This window comes from Choloepus didactylus, chromosome 27, assembly GCF_015220235.1.
Source record: "Choloepus didactylus isolate mChoDid1 chromosome 27, mChoDid1.pri, whole genome shotgun sequence".
NCBI classification, from domain to species: domain Eukaryota; kingdom Metazoa; phylum Chordata; class Mammalia; order Pilosa; family Megalonychidae; genus Choloepus; species Choloepus didactylus.
Window position 1 is genome coordinate 1,460,265 of NC_051333.1, and position 14,454 is coordinate 1,474,718.

Consider the following 14,454-nt stretch of genomic DNA (forward strand, 5'->3'; position numbering starts at 1 on the left):
CTTAGAAATTGTGAATACATCGATCAGATATTGATTTAAACATAAAGGCACTATGTTGAAGGTTTATAAAAAGAAGAACATGATGTATCTGGTTTATTGCTGTATCCCCAGGAATTAAAATACATCCAATTAATCTTGGTTGAATGCACGATGGATAACCGTGTCCTTGCCTTGCAGCACGTCTCCTCGATGTCACCGAGGCGCAGACCTGCACGGCGTCACTGCCGACTTCTCTGCCTGTCCCTGTAGGGCACGGGTTCTGGGAGAGCGCGTCTGTCCTAAGGCCCCTTTGCCTCTGGGAAATCCTGGCCCCGGTTGGACACTTCCCCAGGCCCAGGGAGGCCGGAGGCCAGCGGTGCTGAGAGTCAGAGCCCGCGTCCTGGCAGCAGGCGACAGAGGCAGAAATGCTGGGATCCGGCGTCGAGAGCTCCCCCAGCCCGAAGCTGAGACAGGGGCCGCACCTCCTGGGGCCTGCGGAGAGTGCTCCCTGAGCACCAGAGATCACTTCCCAGTCGGGACCGAACTTCTCTCCACCAGGCATGGCCCGTGGGCACTCGCACCCATGCTCATCCCTGCCCATCACGGGTGCTGACTCTCTCTCCTTCCTCCCTTCCCTTCTCCTCCTCCTCCCCTTACCGCTCTTGCTCTTGTAGGAGCTCCCCTCCTTTATGGTTGAGGGGGGCCTCCCTGTGGGGCAGCAGAGGTGGAGGCTCATTTCCAGAAGCAGCTGAGGCAGCGGGAACCCTGAGTCCAGGAGCAATGGTGACTGTCCCTCTCCAGACGGGTCCCACGGCCAACCCCGGCCCTCACGTCACCGTCCACAGCCTTCCTGGCCGGTCTCGGATCTGCCCACCATCCCCCCAGGGCTCTCTGGACAGCTAGAGTCAGTCGCATCGGGTTTTGTGGCTGCTGAGCTCCGGCTGTCACACCAGCATCCCCTCGGCCACCAAGGTCACTGCCTTCCGGGGGGGGGGGGGGTCTCTGTGACATCATAAAAGAAGAAGCCCCTTCCCTGGGTGGGTGCAGCCTCACCCCATGATGTCCGGCCCAGCGAGCGAGATGAGCTGCCCACCTGCCCCCCTGTTGTCAGTCACCCCTGTGCCGTGGACAGTCTGCCCCGTCCGTCCCCGAGGCTCTGAGGCACAGCTGTCCTTACTGGAGCTCCGGAAAGGCTGGTAGGTTCTTCCTACCCCTCCCACTGCACACCCCGAGCTGGCGGCTGTGGAGCACTTACTGTATACTCACTGCGAAAGTGAATCTCAGCCACCTAAGCCGGCTGCCCTCAGACTCTCCGCTGGGTCAGAGGAGCCAAGCAAGACTCCAGGAGGTCCCGGGGGAAAAGCAGGGCCCATTCCACCAAGCAGACCTCACGCCACTGCCCCCGGATTTAACTCCCACGATGGACGGCCTCGGGCCCCACCTGTGAAGTGGGGGACAGTGTATCACTCACCGCTCGGGACTGTACCGAGAACGGAAGGCATATCACACAGCGCCTGGCACATAATAATCAGCCATTTGCGTTAAATATATTGTCCGATTATTATATTCTCTATCCTCACCATCCCTTGTGATCCTTCCCAGCTTTGCCATCGAGAGACCTGAGCAAAATGCACCCACCCCAGATCCCGGCTGACTGTCTCGGCCCCTCTCTGGACCCGCTCAGCTCACCCTTTCCTGTCCTCTGCAGGTCGGGGACTGGCATGGGCCACGCTGCCCAGAGCAGAGGGATCACTGGGTGAATATTTGTTCTTCTGAAGTTACTGTATAATCATGGGCTTGTACACATTTCCTACGGCCGGTAACACATCACCACAAGCAGGCAGCTCACAGCCACAGAGATGCGCCGTCTCACCGTCCTGGGATTAGGCTCCGACATCCAGGTGCCCGCGGGCCGGGCTCCCTGAGAGCCCCGGGGGACGCCCTCCCCACCCTCTCCCAGCCACAGCAGCCACCCCCGGTCCGGCCCCAGCCCCAGCCGTCCGCCCCTGTGTCCCCCTCGCGCTGTCCGGTTTCCCTCCCCTCCCAGGGCAGGACTCCTGGCGACCGGGGACCTACCCTCCACCCGAACTGGGTCGTGCCTGCGAAGACCCTCTTTCCAAATCCGGCCGCGTTCCCAGGCCGGGGCTGGGACTCGAGGGTGACTTTCGGGGGGACCTGATTGGACGCTGCTGGGCTGCCTCCTTGATGGTGACCAGAGGGCGTGCGGGGTGCAGTCAGTGTATGTGGAATGGCGGCCCCCAAAACTCCTGCCCAGTCCCGACCCGGGTCCCGGGAATGTGAGCTTATCCGCGGAGTCAACGGGATCTTGGGAGAGGCGGTCAGTTAGGAGGCCGGGGCGGGTCAGGGCGGGACCTCGTCTGACCCACTGGCGCCTGTGGGTGAGTCACACGCATTCCTGGTGGACAAATGTCTCGGCCTTGGGGGTCTCGGGGCGGGGGGTCGCCTGCCGGGCCCCCCACCGCACCCGCTCCCTCGGCGCAGCCAGACCCCTGTCCCCCTGCGGTGACCCAGCTGCCCGGGATGGGGTCCGGGCTGCAGGTGTGGGAGCTGTCACCCGATGTGCAAGCTCAGGCCGTTGCCATGGAAACCGGCTCCAGTGTGGATGGAGAGCGGAGGGGCCGGAGAAGCGAGCGAGAAAGCCTGGGAGCTGGAAATTTCCAGTTCAGCAGTTAGACTGCGGGGGCATCAGAATGCTACGTGTTCACTCAACCTCCGTTGGGAAAATGAGTGGTCCCACCCCCGCCAAGTCCGTCTGAGCCAAGAGAATGCTTTCCTCCTTCCTGCATGTTCTAGAAGGGAGAACCGCACACGCTCAGTCCCACCTACTGGATGAATCCGTTAGCTGGATCCCCAGCGGGGCCAACTCAGAGGGGTGGGCAGAGAGAACAGACATAATTTCAGGGAACTGTGAGGCGACGAAGAAAATCAAATGGGTGATGAGATGGGAGAGGGCCTGGGCGGGGGTTAGCTCGACTGGTTCTCTGCAACCTGCTCTCATTCTCTCCTCTTTTGCTTGCAAACTGCTCATCATTTTCTGTTGCATGGAGCCACCTGGATTTATTTGCCTGTTCTCTTGTGGTGGACATTTAGGCTGTGTCCTTTTGTTTCTCAGGGCCCAGAGCGGAGCCTGGTACATAGTTGGTGCTCAATAAATATTTGTCAAATGAACGGATGTTGCCATGCACATTCTTGAACTGGTTTCCTTGGTCACCTGTGTAAGTTTCTCTGGTGCACAGATCTCAGACTGGAATTTCTGGGTGGTGGGAAACACGTCTCCAGTGTTTCTAGGAGTCATCAAGTCGCTTTCCCAGGTGGTCTTTTTAACCCACGGAAACGAGAGCAGACACCTGCTCCATTTTTGCTCCTCACCATATCCTCCGTGCATCACGGCACAGAGAACAAAAAACATACTGCAGGTGTTCAATAGAAATTTCTAGAATGTGAATAGATGGACATCTAAATGAGTTCTGTTTGCTCAAATTTGGACAACGATACCTCTTTGGGGTTGCATCTGGCTTTTATTTAACACGATATCATCAAATCAAATGTCCTTCAACACACAATATCCTTACCGAGCAAAGAGCTTAGGTCTTTGTTTATAAAATTCCACAGCAACATTGCCTGTCGTGTCCTGGTGCACACATTTTTTTTTTTAATTAAATTCAGTTTTATTGAAATACATTCACACACCATACAATCATCCATGATATACAATCCACTGTCCACAGTATAACATAGTTATGCGTTCATCACCACAATCTATCTCTGAACATTTTCCTTACATCAGAAAGAACCAGAACAAGAATAAAAAATAAAAGTGAAAAAAAAACACCCAAATCATCCCCCCATCCCACCCCATTTGTCCTTTAGTTTTTATCCCCATTCCTCCACTCATCCATACACTAGATAAAGGGGGTGTGATCCACAAGGTCTTCACAATCACACTGTCACCCCTTGTAATCTACATTATTATATAATTGTCTTCAGGAGTCCAGGCTGCTGGGTTGGAGTTTGGTAGTTTCAGGTGTTTACTTCTAGCTATTCCAATACATTAAAACCTAAGAGGTGTTATCTATATAGTGCATAAGAATGTCCACCAGAGTGACCTCTCGACTCCATCTGGAATCTCTCAGCCACTGAAACTATTTCGTCTCATTTTGCATCCCCCTTTTGGTCAAGAAGATACTCTCAGTCCCACGATGCCGGGTCCACATTCATCCCCGGGAGTCATACTCTGCGTTGCCAGGGAGATTTCTGGTGCACACATTTTATGCATGTTTCACCTGATCACCCTCCCAGCAATGCTGCCCTGGCACGGTCATGAGTGTGGTGGGGGGTTGATTTCTGGAAATGGGTCTGCTGGGTCAAAGGGCACGCACACCTTAAACCTTCCTGCCTGTTGACTGCCAGAATGCAACAACCACCACTTGCAGGAAAGGTAATAGTAGCTCACTCACGCACAACCAGGCGGCAAGGCACCCACTGTGCACACAGCTGCCCGCTCTGCTTGTCCACATTTTCACCTTTGCTGGGAAAAATGGGAAAAATGACTGAACCCCTTCGGTTTTCATATCTCTTTTATTGGAGCTCAAGGGAGTAGGACATCATATTCTATTTCTTTGAATATGTCAATTTTCTTTTTTAAGGCCTTTTCATATCTGCTGTCCCTTTTTGAATGTTAAAGTTCTTCCTCTTTCATCTTTTTATTCTTTTCTTGTAAACACAATTCACATATAAAGGATATAATTTCTTTGACTGTCTTTAGGTGGTGAGTAGTTTCATTCATTTTGTCACGTTTCTTTGGTTTACATCACTGCTGGGTTGTTTTTCTTCTGTACCCACTTTCTGCAAGTCTTACGGAGTCACATTAGTCTTTTCCTTTTGATGTTTATAAAAGTTTTGGGGTTGTGTTTATTGACCCTTCCCCACCAAAATTTTAAAAATACTCACCCAAGTTTTCTGGGGGTTACTGGAAAATCAAAGGCCACCAACTGCCCCTAACACCCCCACCCCCCGCCAAAGCTTTCCCTCCCTCCTCCTACTCAGACACAAATTCCAGGTCATCCAGGCGGCCTGCAGCACCGGTGGTGATGGAGAAATTTGGGCTAAACGAGGGATCAGGTGGGACAAATACTGCCAGCAGGAAGCTCGTGGTCTTCGAAAAGAAGCAGCGAGATTGTCAGTACCTGACCCAGTAGCCAGATGCAACTTTACACAAAGACCCAGCAGAGTGCAAGAGTGAGGGTGAGAGCCCAGGATACTTGGGACAACTTGTTCATAAAGGAAATAATTTCCTCAGAAACAGCACAATGTGGTCAGTTTTTTGGAGACATGAATTTCAAAACCATACAAATAAGTTTAAAATGTTTCATATTAATTCTTTCTGGATTCTACTATATTCTCCTATATCTATGGATTAGGGTGCCAACTGATTTTCTCTACATTTTTGGTGTGGATCTTGCCCCCTCCACGTCCTTGGTCTGGCTGCCTGTTTTGTGGGCTTGGTGTGTGGGCTCGGCCGGCAGCAAAGATTTATGTGCACAGATCGTGAACTCTTATGCATGTTGTCCGTCCATGCCCAGACATGCTGTATCCCATCTCAATTTGCAGTAAAAAAGAGATCAATGACAATTTCATATTTCTTTGTATCCTCCCTTTCTGTGTAAACTTTATACAACAGTATTGATTAAAACCAATCACGTGGGGATGTTCTCACAAACACGTGCTGAGCCCTCGATTGTGGGACTTGCCCCTATGAAGCTTGTTACTGCAAAGGAAAGGCTAAACCTGCTTATAATTGTGCTTAAGAGTCTCCCCTGAGAGCCTTTTTGTTGCTCAGATGTGGCCTTTCTCTCTCTAACTAAGCCACCTTGGTGGGTGAACTCACTGCCCTCCCCCTACGTGGGACCCGACTCCCAGGGGTGTAAATCTCCCTAGCAATGCAGGATATGACTCCTGGGGATGAATCTGGACCCGGCATCGTGGGATTGAGAACATCTTCTTGACCAAAAGGGGGATGCAGAATGAGATGAAATAGTTTCGGTGGCTGAGAGATTTCAAATGGAGTCAAGAGGTCACTTTGGTAACATTCTTACACACGATACAGATAACACTTTCTAGGTTTTATTGTATTGGAATAGCTAGAAGTAAATACCAGAAACTACCAAACTCCAACCCACTAGCCTTGACTCTTGAAGACGACTGTATAACAATGTAGATTACAAGGGGTGACAGTGTGATTGTGAAAACCCTGTGGATCACACTCCCTTTATCCAGTGTACAGATGGATGAGTAGAAAAATGGGGACAAGAACTAAATGAAAAATAGGGTGGGATGGGGGGATGATTTGGGTGTTCTTTCTTTACTTTTATTTTTTATTCTTATTTTTATTCTTTCTGATGTAAGAAGAACATTCAAAAATAGATTGTGGTGATGAATGCACAACTATATGATGGTGCTGTGAACAGTTGATTGTACACTGTGGATGATTGTATGGCATGGGAATATATTTCAATAAAACTGAATTTAATTAAAAAAAATCAATCACGGCTTCAAAGCAAGTCCTACAGCGCCTTCCATGCCAACTCAGTGGTTACTTCTAAGACCCTCTGTTAGAAATTCCGGAGCTGCAGCTTCCTGTGGGTGTAAAGGGGAGGTGCACGTGCACATCTTCCTTCAAGGGCTTCCTGTGTGGATTCTGGGTGGAAAAGGGATTAGAGACTAGGATGGTGGATGGCGACCCTGGGGAGGGATGGTTGTGGGACCGGGGAGGAGGTGGGGCGGTGGGGAGATGGGGAGACGGGAGCTGAGGGGGGAGCAGAGTTGAGGGTCTGGGGGGCTGAGGTGTGTGGGGCAGAAGGGAGACGCCAGAGACGCCCAGGTTCCCCCATGAGGACCAAGGAGGTTGGGTGTCTCCTTTCCTGAAAAAATAAAGGAACATCAAAATATATAACAGGTGGGGAAGAGGCCTCCGTCTGCTTCTCAGAAGAGAGATGGTGCTTCAGCATTTCCCTCTCCCCGAAGCAGCCAGAATGAACACCCCGGTGTGTGATTCCTTCGCTGGGTGGCTCCTAATTCCCAAGAAAGAATTCTTGGAAGTGGCCCCACTGGGCCAAAAGACATGGAAAACCCCAGGGATAGGATCCAGATTACCTAATTATCTCCCACAACAGACAGCCCAGGAACAACCACTCTTTCCGTTTCGCTGTATTTCCTTCCAGCCTTCGCTTCCAATGCACATGTATGTATATGTGATTTTACATGAAATTGGAACTGTCCTTTATTTACAGTTAAGTACATTGTGTTTTACACTCAGGAGCATTTTAACACATTGTAAAATATTCTGAAGAGTTTGACTTCATTTTTAGAAATGAAAGCATATTATTCTCTTTTTTTGATTATGAAAATGCTACCTTTCATTGTTTTTACCATATACACAATATTTATAAATATGTTTCTAAATTTTTGATCACATATGAGTGGGTACAAGAAATCCCCACGTAAATCTCTTTATACTTGGGTGAGATGAGATTATCATCTCTGTACATTAAGATGAGATTACAGAAGTGAAATGAAATGAAAGGTCAAAGGGTATACACATTGTAAATATTGATATACATTGTCCAACTGCACATCAAAAATGTTGAGGCAATACCCTCTCTCTCCAACGATTTACTAATTTGTCCCCTATTTCAGAATCACCTTTGATGTTTCCCCAAGGTGGAGACTGGCAGAGTTTAGAGACCTTTCTGAGATACCCAGATGAAAACTGTGAAGTGCAGTAAGAATCAGACAATGCATAATTCATTCATTAATTCTAATCAGTCACTGAGACAGTCGTTTGCTCCCGTAAACGTTTCCTGAGTCTATACTATGTGCATGCTCTTGAAGCAAGAAATCCAAGGGTGACCACCTTCTCAGAGGAGAAGAGATAATTCTGAGAGGAGGAAAGACCAATTCATCCAAGACGGTGCCGACAGCATGGGGGGAGCATCTCCACCTTCCTCCCGGCACCCCCCTGGGGGAAGTAGGTTTCCTCATCAGGGCTGAGCCGGGGGAGGAGAGAACGAGTCTGACCTGTCCGTATCCTGCAGCCTCATACCCCCCCCCCTTCCGGGGCTCCCCACTGTCACCCCCTGGGCACCTTCAAGATCTGGAGGGTTGTTCTGAAATGACATTGACCCAGAAAGAGAAGACTTGGGGTGCCTTTGTCCAGGGCCTCCAAAATCAACCAACTGCCCATCCATCCAAGAAGGGGAAGTTAGTGCTAAAGGCATAAAGGCACCAGAATCCCAATTTTGAGCTGAACAGAATCCGTGTCTTTGTTCACTTAGTTGCATTCTAAGATATCTGTGAAGACGCTGCTGTGTGCCAGGCGTTCTCTCACAGCTCAACAATCAGAGCAAAGGCTGTGCCTTTTTGGTTTTTTTCTTGTATAACCAGCTCCCAGAATAGCTGATCCATAGTTCTTGAGCAAATGAATAAATAAACAAACAAGTGGAAGAAAAGAAAATGCTGATGTCTCTGGTGTCTAAAGGGTCCGGCTTGGCAAGGTCCCTAGGCGGGGTTTTAATGGGCACGGAAGTCCTACATGGAGGGCCTCAAGTTTGCCGTTTCCCGGTTCTCTCCATCCCCCCAGCAAGAAATCTCTTCCTCGGGTCTGTCCTCCTCCAAGAGCGATTACCTGCTGGACGGAATGAGGCAGCCTCGGGCTGTTGCCATGGAAACTACAGCTGGAGTGGGAAGGGGAGGAGCGGAGGAAGGGAGCCCCAGAGATGGAGTTTCTCAGGCTCTGATTCCAGAGTTCAGTGTGTGCACACGAAATGCCGGGCGAGCACACCTTAGGTGCATAATGAATGCTGAAATGCCAGGCGAGCACACCTTAGGTGCATAATGAATGCTGAAATGCCAGGCAAGCACACCTTAGATGCATAATGAATGCTGAAATGCCAGGTGAGCACACCTTAGGTGCATAACGAATGCTGAAATGCCAGGTGAGCACACCTTAGGTACATAACAAATGCTGGGATGCCAGGCGAGCACACCTTAGATGCATAATGAATGACTATGGCCCTCTTTTCCCAACCTAGTCTATCTGTTTGGGGAACATTTTCTCCTCTCTGTGGGGTTGAAATCCGTGTGATCAGCATCGACTGCGACAAAAACTGCACTCATTCAGGGCTCCTTCTTAACCGAATTATGCCAGAGGAACTCAAAATAATAGCACAGAGATGTGCTGCTCTGGAGGCTGAGCTGAGAGAGGCGACTGTGGGGACAGCCCTACCCCCGCGGTGTCTGGCCTGACCCTGCAGCTCGAGCTGCCCCAGATCCTGCATCCTCCACCCAGGCGGAGGACAGAGGGGCCTTGGGCTGCCCCTTCCCTCCCCCGAGAGGCCTTGGAGTCACCCTGCCTGGCCTGGGAACCCCATTACTCTCCAAGCCCCCATTACTCTCCATTTTCTCAGCATCACTCCTCTATTTCTCAATCGCTGCAACGCCGTCCTCATTGCTCCCCTTCCTCCCAGACGAAGAAAATGACCTTGTCCCCCTTGGGTGGCCCCTCCCGTCGCTCTCAGGAGGGAATCTCCACCCCCAGCAGGGCCCAGGATCCGCGGGGGCGTCACGGTTTCCTAGAGCAGGGGCTTGGGGCCCAGGGTGTGGGGGGAGGGCATGCAGGACCCCCCTAGTAGGATCCTTTGCAAAGGGTTCCAGGCCGTGAGGCCCTGCACAGCGTACAGAGTGTGTGTGTGTGTGTGTGTGTGTGCGTGTGTGTGTGGGGCGGGTGCACTGACACGTGCAGTGTAGGAGCACTCCTTAGCAGGTGGGAATTCTTCACGTTGCTTTCACAGGCTTTGCAGAATTCAGCTGGCAAGTATTTACTGAGCCTTTTCTCTGAGCCAGACCTGAGAAAGCCCTTCCCACAAAGGCAGAACTTGGTGAAAAACAGGATTCAAAGTCTGTTATCTTCCAAAGAGCTGGTTGTTACGCAAACTCTAGTTGGATAGAGAGAGGTGGTATTGGACTCACGCAAGAGATTTTCCTTATTATTTGAAGCTGCACACTGAAGTATGCAGGAATAAAAAGTCTCCAATTTAGTTGAAAATAAAAATGCCAAAAAAATGAGAATCCTGCCCCCCAAAATCAGGTAGATGAGTGAAGCAATTACCCAGTGGATGGTGGATATCTCAAAAGAAAAGTCTAGAAAAGAGAATATGTTTGGGCTTCAGAAATGTGCCAACATTGTGCATCTTTTGTAAAGAAATTCTCTGCTTCCTAATAAAGATTTAAAAATATACATATATATGCATGCATGTATGTAAATGTGTGTGTGTGTGTGTGTGTAAAATATGTGTGCAAATACATAAAACCTTGCACTCCAGCCAGTAATTTGGCTCATAGATCAGGGCCCTTTCCCAGGGGGTTGCTACATGAGGTTTCAAACTTTCTCAAAGTCTCACTCCAGGGAGAAGGATCTCTCCACCACAACACGGCTCCCATTTGACCCTCAATTTCAATTCCCTTTTGAAACGCTGGCATGTCCCTCTGTCCCCTCCTGACCACGTCCGTTGCCACCACAAGCTCCCCTCCCCAGACTCCTGCATGAGCACCATGGCTTTCCTCACTTCTCTCCTGGTGACCCTCTCAGCACCCTCCTTGTCTCCCTGCACCCACTTTTCCTCCCCACCACCCCTTCTCCACCATCAGCCAGCGTCTAACAGCAGACTGGATCTCTGAAAAGCAAGCGTCGTGGCTCTCGTGGCCTTGGGACAGGCACAGAGGCTCTTTTCCTGTTGTTGAAGCCCTGCGGCAGCCCCCATCCGCCTCGTCAATGTCACCGCCCGGCCCAGGGACCGTCTCTTTGTCCTTGGCGCTAGCACTCGCACTTTCTTCTGCAGGAGCTGCCATCTCCTGGGGGGTCCGTCGCCTCTTTCTCGCCATCCCGGACTGCAGCACTTAGCTCTCCCCTGATCCCACCTAAGGCAGCTGCACACCCCCTTCCTGCCTCATTCGCTTTATGATTGTACTTTCTAATTTTAATCCGAGCATCTAAAATCGTACACCTGGAATCATCCATCTCACACAGCCCTTCATTAACCCTCATTCTCTGTTTTGGGGTGAATCGTGTCCCCCAAAAAGACACCTTCAAGTACTAACCCCTGGTCCCAGGAGCATGACCTTATTGGAAATAGGGCTATTTCTGATGGAACTAGTTAATTAAAACGAGGTCATACCGGGTAGGGTGGGTCCCTAATCAATATGCCCGGGGTCCTCTAGAAGAGGAGGAGATTGGACTCCGGCTCTGACGAGGACACGTGGACACGGGGCACAGGCTGAGTGATGCTGCCACAGGCCGAGGAGCCCGAGGATGGCCGGGCTCTGCAGGGAGCCGGGAGGGGGCCCTGGCTCGGATCCTTCCCCGCGACCTCAGGGCAGCCCGGCCTCGTGGAAGCCGTGATCTGGACCTCTGGTCTCCACGGCTGTGAGACAATGAATGTCGGTTGCTCCAGGCTTAACCACCCAGTTTGTGGGACTTCATTCTGCAGCCCCAGGAAATTAAGACAGTGTCCCTAGTGGAATACAAGCTCGCCAAGGCCGTGAGCCTGTCCCATTCCTGGCGGTGACTCCAGCACTTACTAACGCAGGGGACACGAACGTATTATCAATTCCATCATACGTCTCACTTTAGTCCTAATCCAATCCAAGGAGCTGATCTTTAAGGAATGAGACCCAAAGACACAAGATACAGGCTCAGGGGGGCTATCACAGCATGTTTGTGAAACCAAACAATTGAAACAAGTCTACAGAATACAAGAACAGAATATGAAATGAGAACTTGGCCCTGCCATAATCAAGAAAAATAAAAAAAATTTCTTTCCTTTCAAAAAAGCAATCAAAATTTTGAAGGAATATTGTACATCATGGGAATGTCCTCATGAGTGCAGAAAAAAGGAGGATAAACTACAAAACTGTAGAGTCGAGAGGCTGTCCTGGAGGTTAATCCTATGCAAGCTTCACCTGGATATGCCAAATGATCACAGTATGACAAACCCAAATCAACAGTGGTCCCAAAAATTGTAAAGAATACCCAGATCCCCATCTGAGACTCTATGAAGATTTCACTCACTAAGTTTATTTTTCAGAAACTTAAATCCTCCAGAGAACTCCTATGTCAGCTAAGTCCCAAAACCCAGAGGAAACAGCCTCTTCAAGAACATCAACCAGATGTGTCCCCTTTTCCCGTAAGGTTGACACACCCTTTTCCAACATGAACAAGTTAGGGTGGTCACTGCCCAGACATCCCTGAAGATCGGGAAAGTGATTAAACTAGAGGAAGGGGTAGCAAGAGACAAGATGGAATTTAACAAAGGATTATGAATACTGAATCTCTATAATTTTCTTCTTAGATGCTAGGGTATTAGAATAGCTAGAAGGAAAAAACTAAAATGGTGAAACTGTAACTCATAGCATCCTTTGAAATTTGCTCTAAAGCTACTTGTTAAATTGTACTTTGAAAGTTATCACCTTTCTGCATACATATTTCACAATAAGGAAATAACTGAAACTGTGAAACTGTTACCCATAACATTCTTTGAAATGTGCTCTCAGTACTTATTAAACCACACTTTGAAAGTTATCATTTTTACATATATATGTTATATCTTCAATAAAAAAAGTGAAAGAAAGAAAAAAATGAGTTCTAGCCTATAAATTGAAAAAAAAGTATAGTCTCCACTTCCAGTAAAAATTTATATGCCCATCTATGCAGTGAAAATTACTAAATGTGCAGCAAAAAATGACCAGTAATTATGACTGAGCTGCCTGACTTGGGATCAAATCGAGTAATCCAAGCAAGTCCCGAGGTCCTTCCGTGCCCTCAGGCCCAGGGACTCCACGCCCAGCAGTTCTTTCTAGGGAATTAATGAGGCACCCGAGACAGAGCTGGGCTGAGGCTGAGCACACTTTCCGGCTTTCTTTGGGAGAGTGAAATATTAGAAAAACATTCTCCCTTCACAGAGAAAGACCAAGTCTTTTTCCTCATCCTGGGAGGTCTCTACCCAGCTAAATTGAGCTTATTATACTTTTAAATCCTTCCTTTTCTCAGTTCCCTAAAGCAGGAATGGTGTGTGTTCCTTTTTCATTCAGGGTTCTACTAGGGAAACAACCGAAAGGAGAGAAGAGTTAGATATAGAGATAGATAAAGAGATAGATGATAGATAGATAATATGATATGATTGATGATTGATACGATATGATATGATATGATATGATATGATATGATATGATACGATACGATATGATATGATATATACAGAGATTTCAAGGAATTGGCTTACGTGTTTGCAGGGCTGGCAAGTTTCAGACCCGTAGGGCAGACTGGCAGGCTGGAAACACTGGGGCAGAAGCTGAAGCTACAGTGCACGGGTAGAATTTTTTCTGTCTGAGGGAAACCTGTTTTGCTTTTAAGGCCTTTCAACTGGTTAGATGAAGCCCACCCAGATTATCTAGTATAATCTTCTTTACTTAAAGTCAACCAACTGCAGACATTAACCACATCTACAAAACACCTCCACAGCAACACCTAGACTAGTGTTTAACCAAGTAACTGGGCACAAGCTGACTGGTAGATCCAACCACCACAGCTCCCGACTCCCCCTCCCCACCCTCCCCACCCCCACACCCTTCAGTGATCAGGGTCCTCCCACGTGTCCTGCCGGTAAGCTCTGTCCTCCCGTCTTCCCCTCTGCCCCACTGTGTCCAGGTGTCCATTACCTCTTTCCTCTGTCCCTTCAACAGTCTCCTCCACCCACCATTCCTGACCTTCAATCCACTTGGGAGCCAACGTGGAATTTATTAAGAGAGAAGACGAGCATGTCCACTCCCTGGGTTAAGACACGTGAACATTTATTCAGGTAAAGATGCAGCATTACCATGATCTGCAAGTAGTCTAAGCCCCAGAATTTCTGTGTAGAATTAGGGGGCAATCTGGATGGGAAAGAACTGAGGTATTTGCTGTGAAGTATTTTACAAAATTATTAACTATTATGCAGTGCAGCCTGTTGCAAAAAAGCAAACAAATCCTGTGAAGAGATGCATGTGTATGTGGGCTTAACTTAAATATGCATAGCAAGGCGAAGTAATAAAAATGAGTTCCTCTTATGGATTAGGTTTTGAATGCAATGAATTACAGAAATTTAGTTCCATAAGTGTATCCAGGAGTGAGCTGGAATTATGGCTAGACATCAGTGGAACTCAGAAAATTTTCAAAACGGCCAAAAAAAAAAAACGATTACTGACGGGAGCAGGGGATACAATCTGCAAAACAAAGACCAGAGTGAAATATGTTTATGGTTTGGAAATAGAGCTTTCCAGAACACTGGCCAGGTTGTGCTGTTTCTGAGAAAACTGTTCCCTCCCTGAGTGTAGATGGCAACAGATCTACTGCTTGGATTCCAG

General features: G+C 48.9%; 1 protein-coding gene across 1 annotated transcript in view; it reads right to left on the reverse strand.

Moving 5' to 3' along the window:
* LOC119520940 (zinc finger protein 805) overlaps positions 1 to 14,454 on the reverse strand; it is a 603,985-nt gene that overhangs the window by 181,628 nt on the left and 407,903 nt on the right. The gene's annotated exons all lie outside the window — the stretch shown is intronic.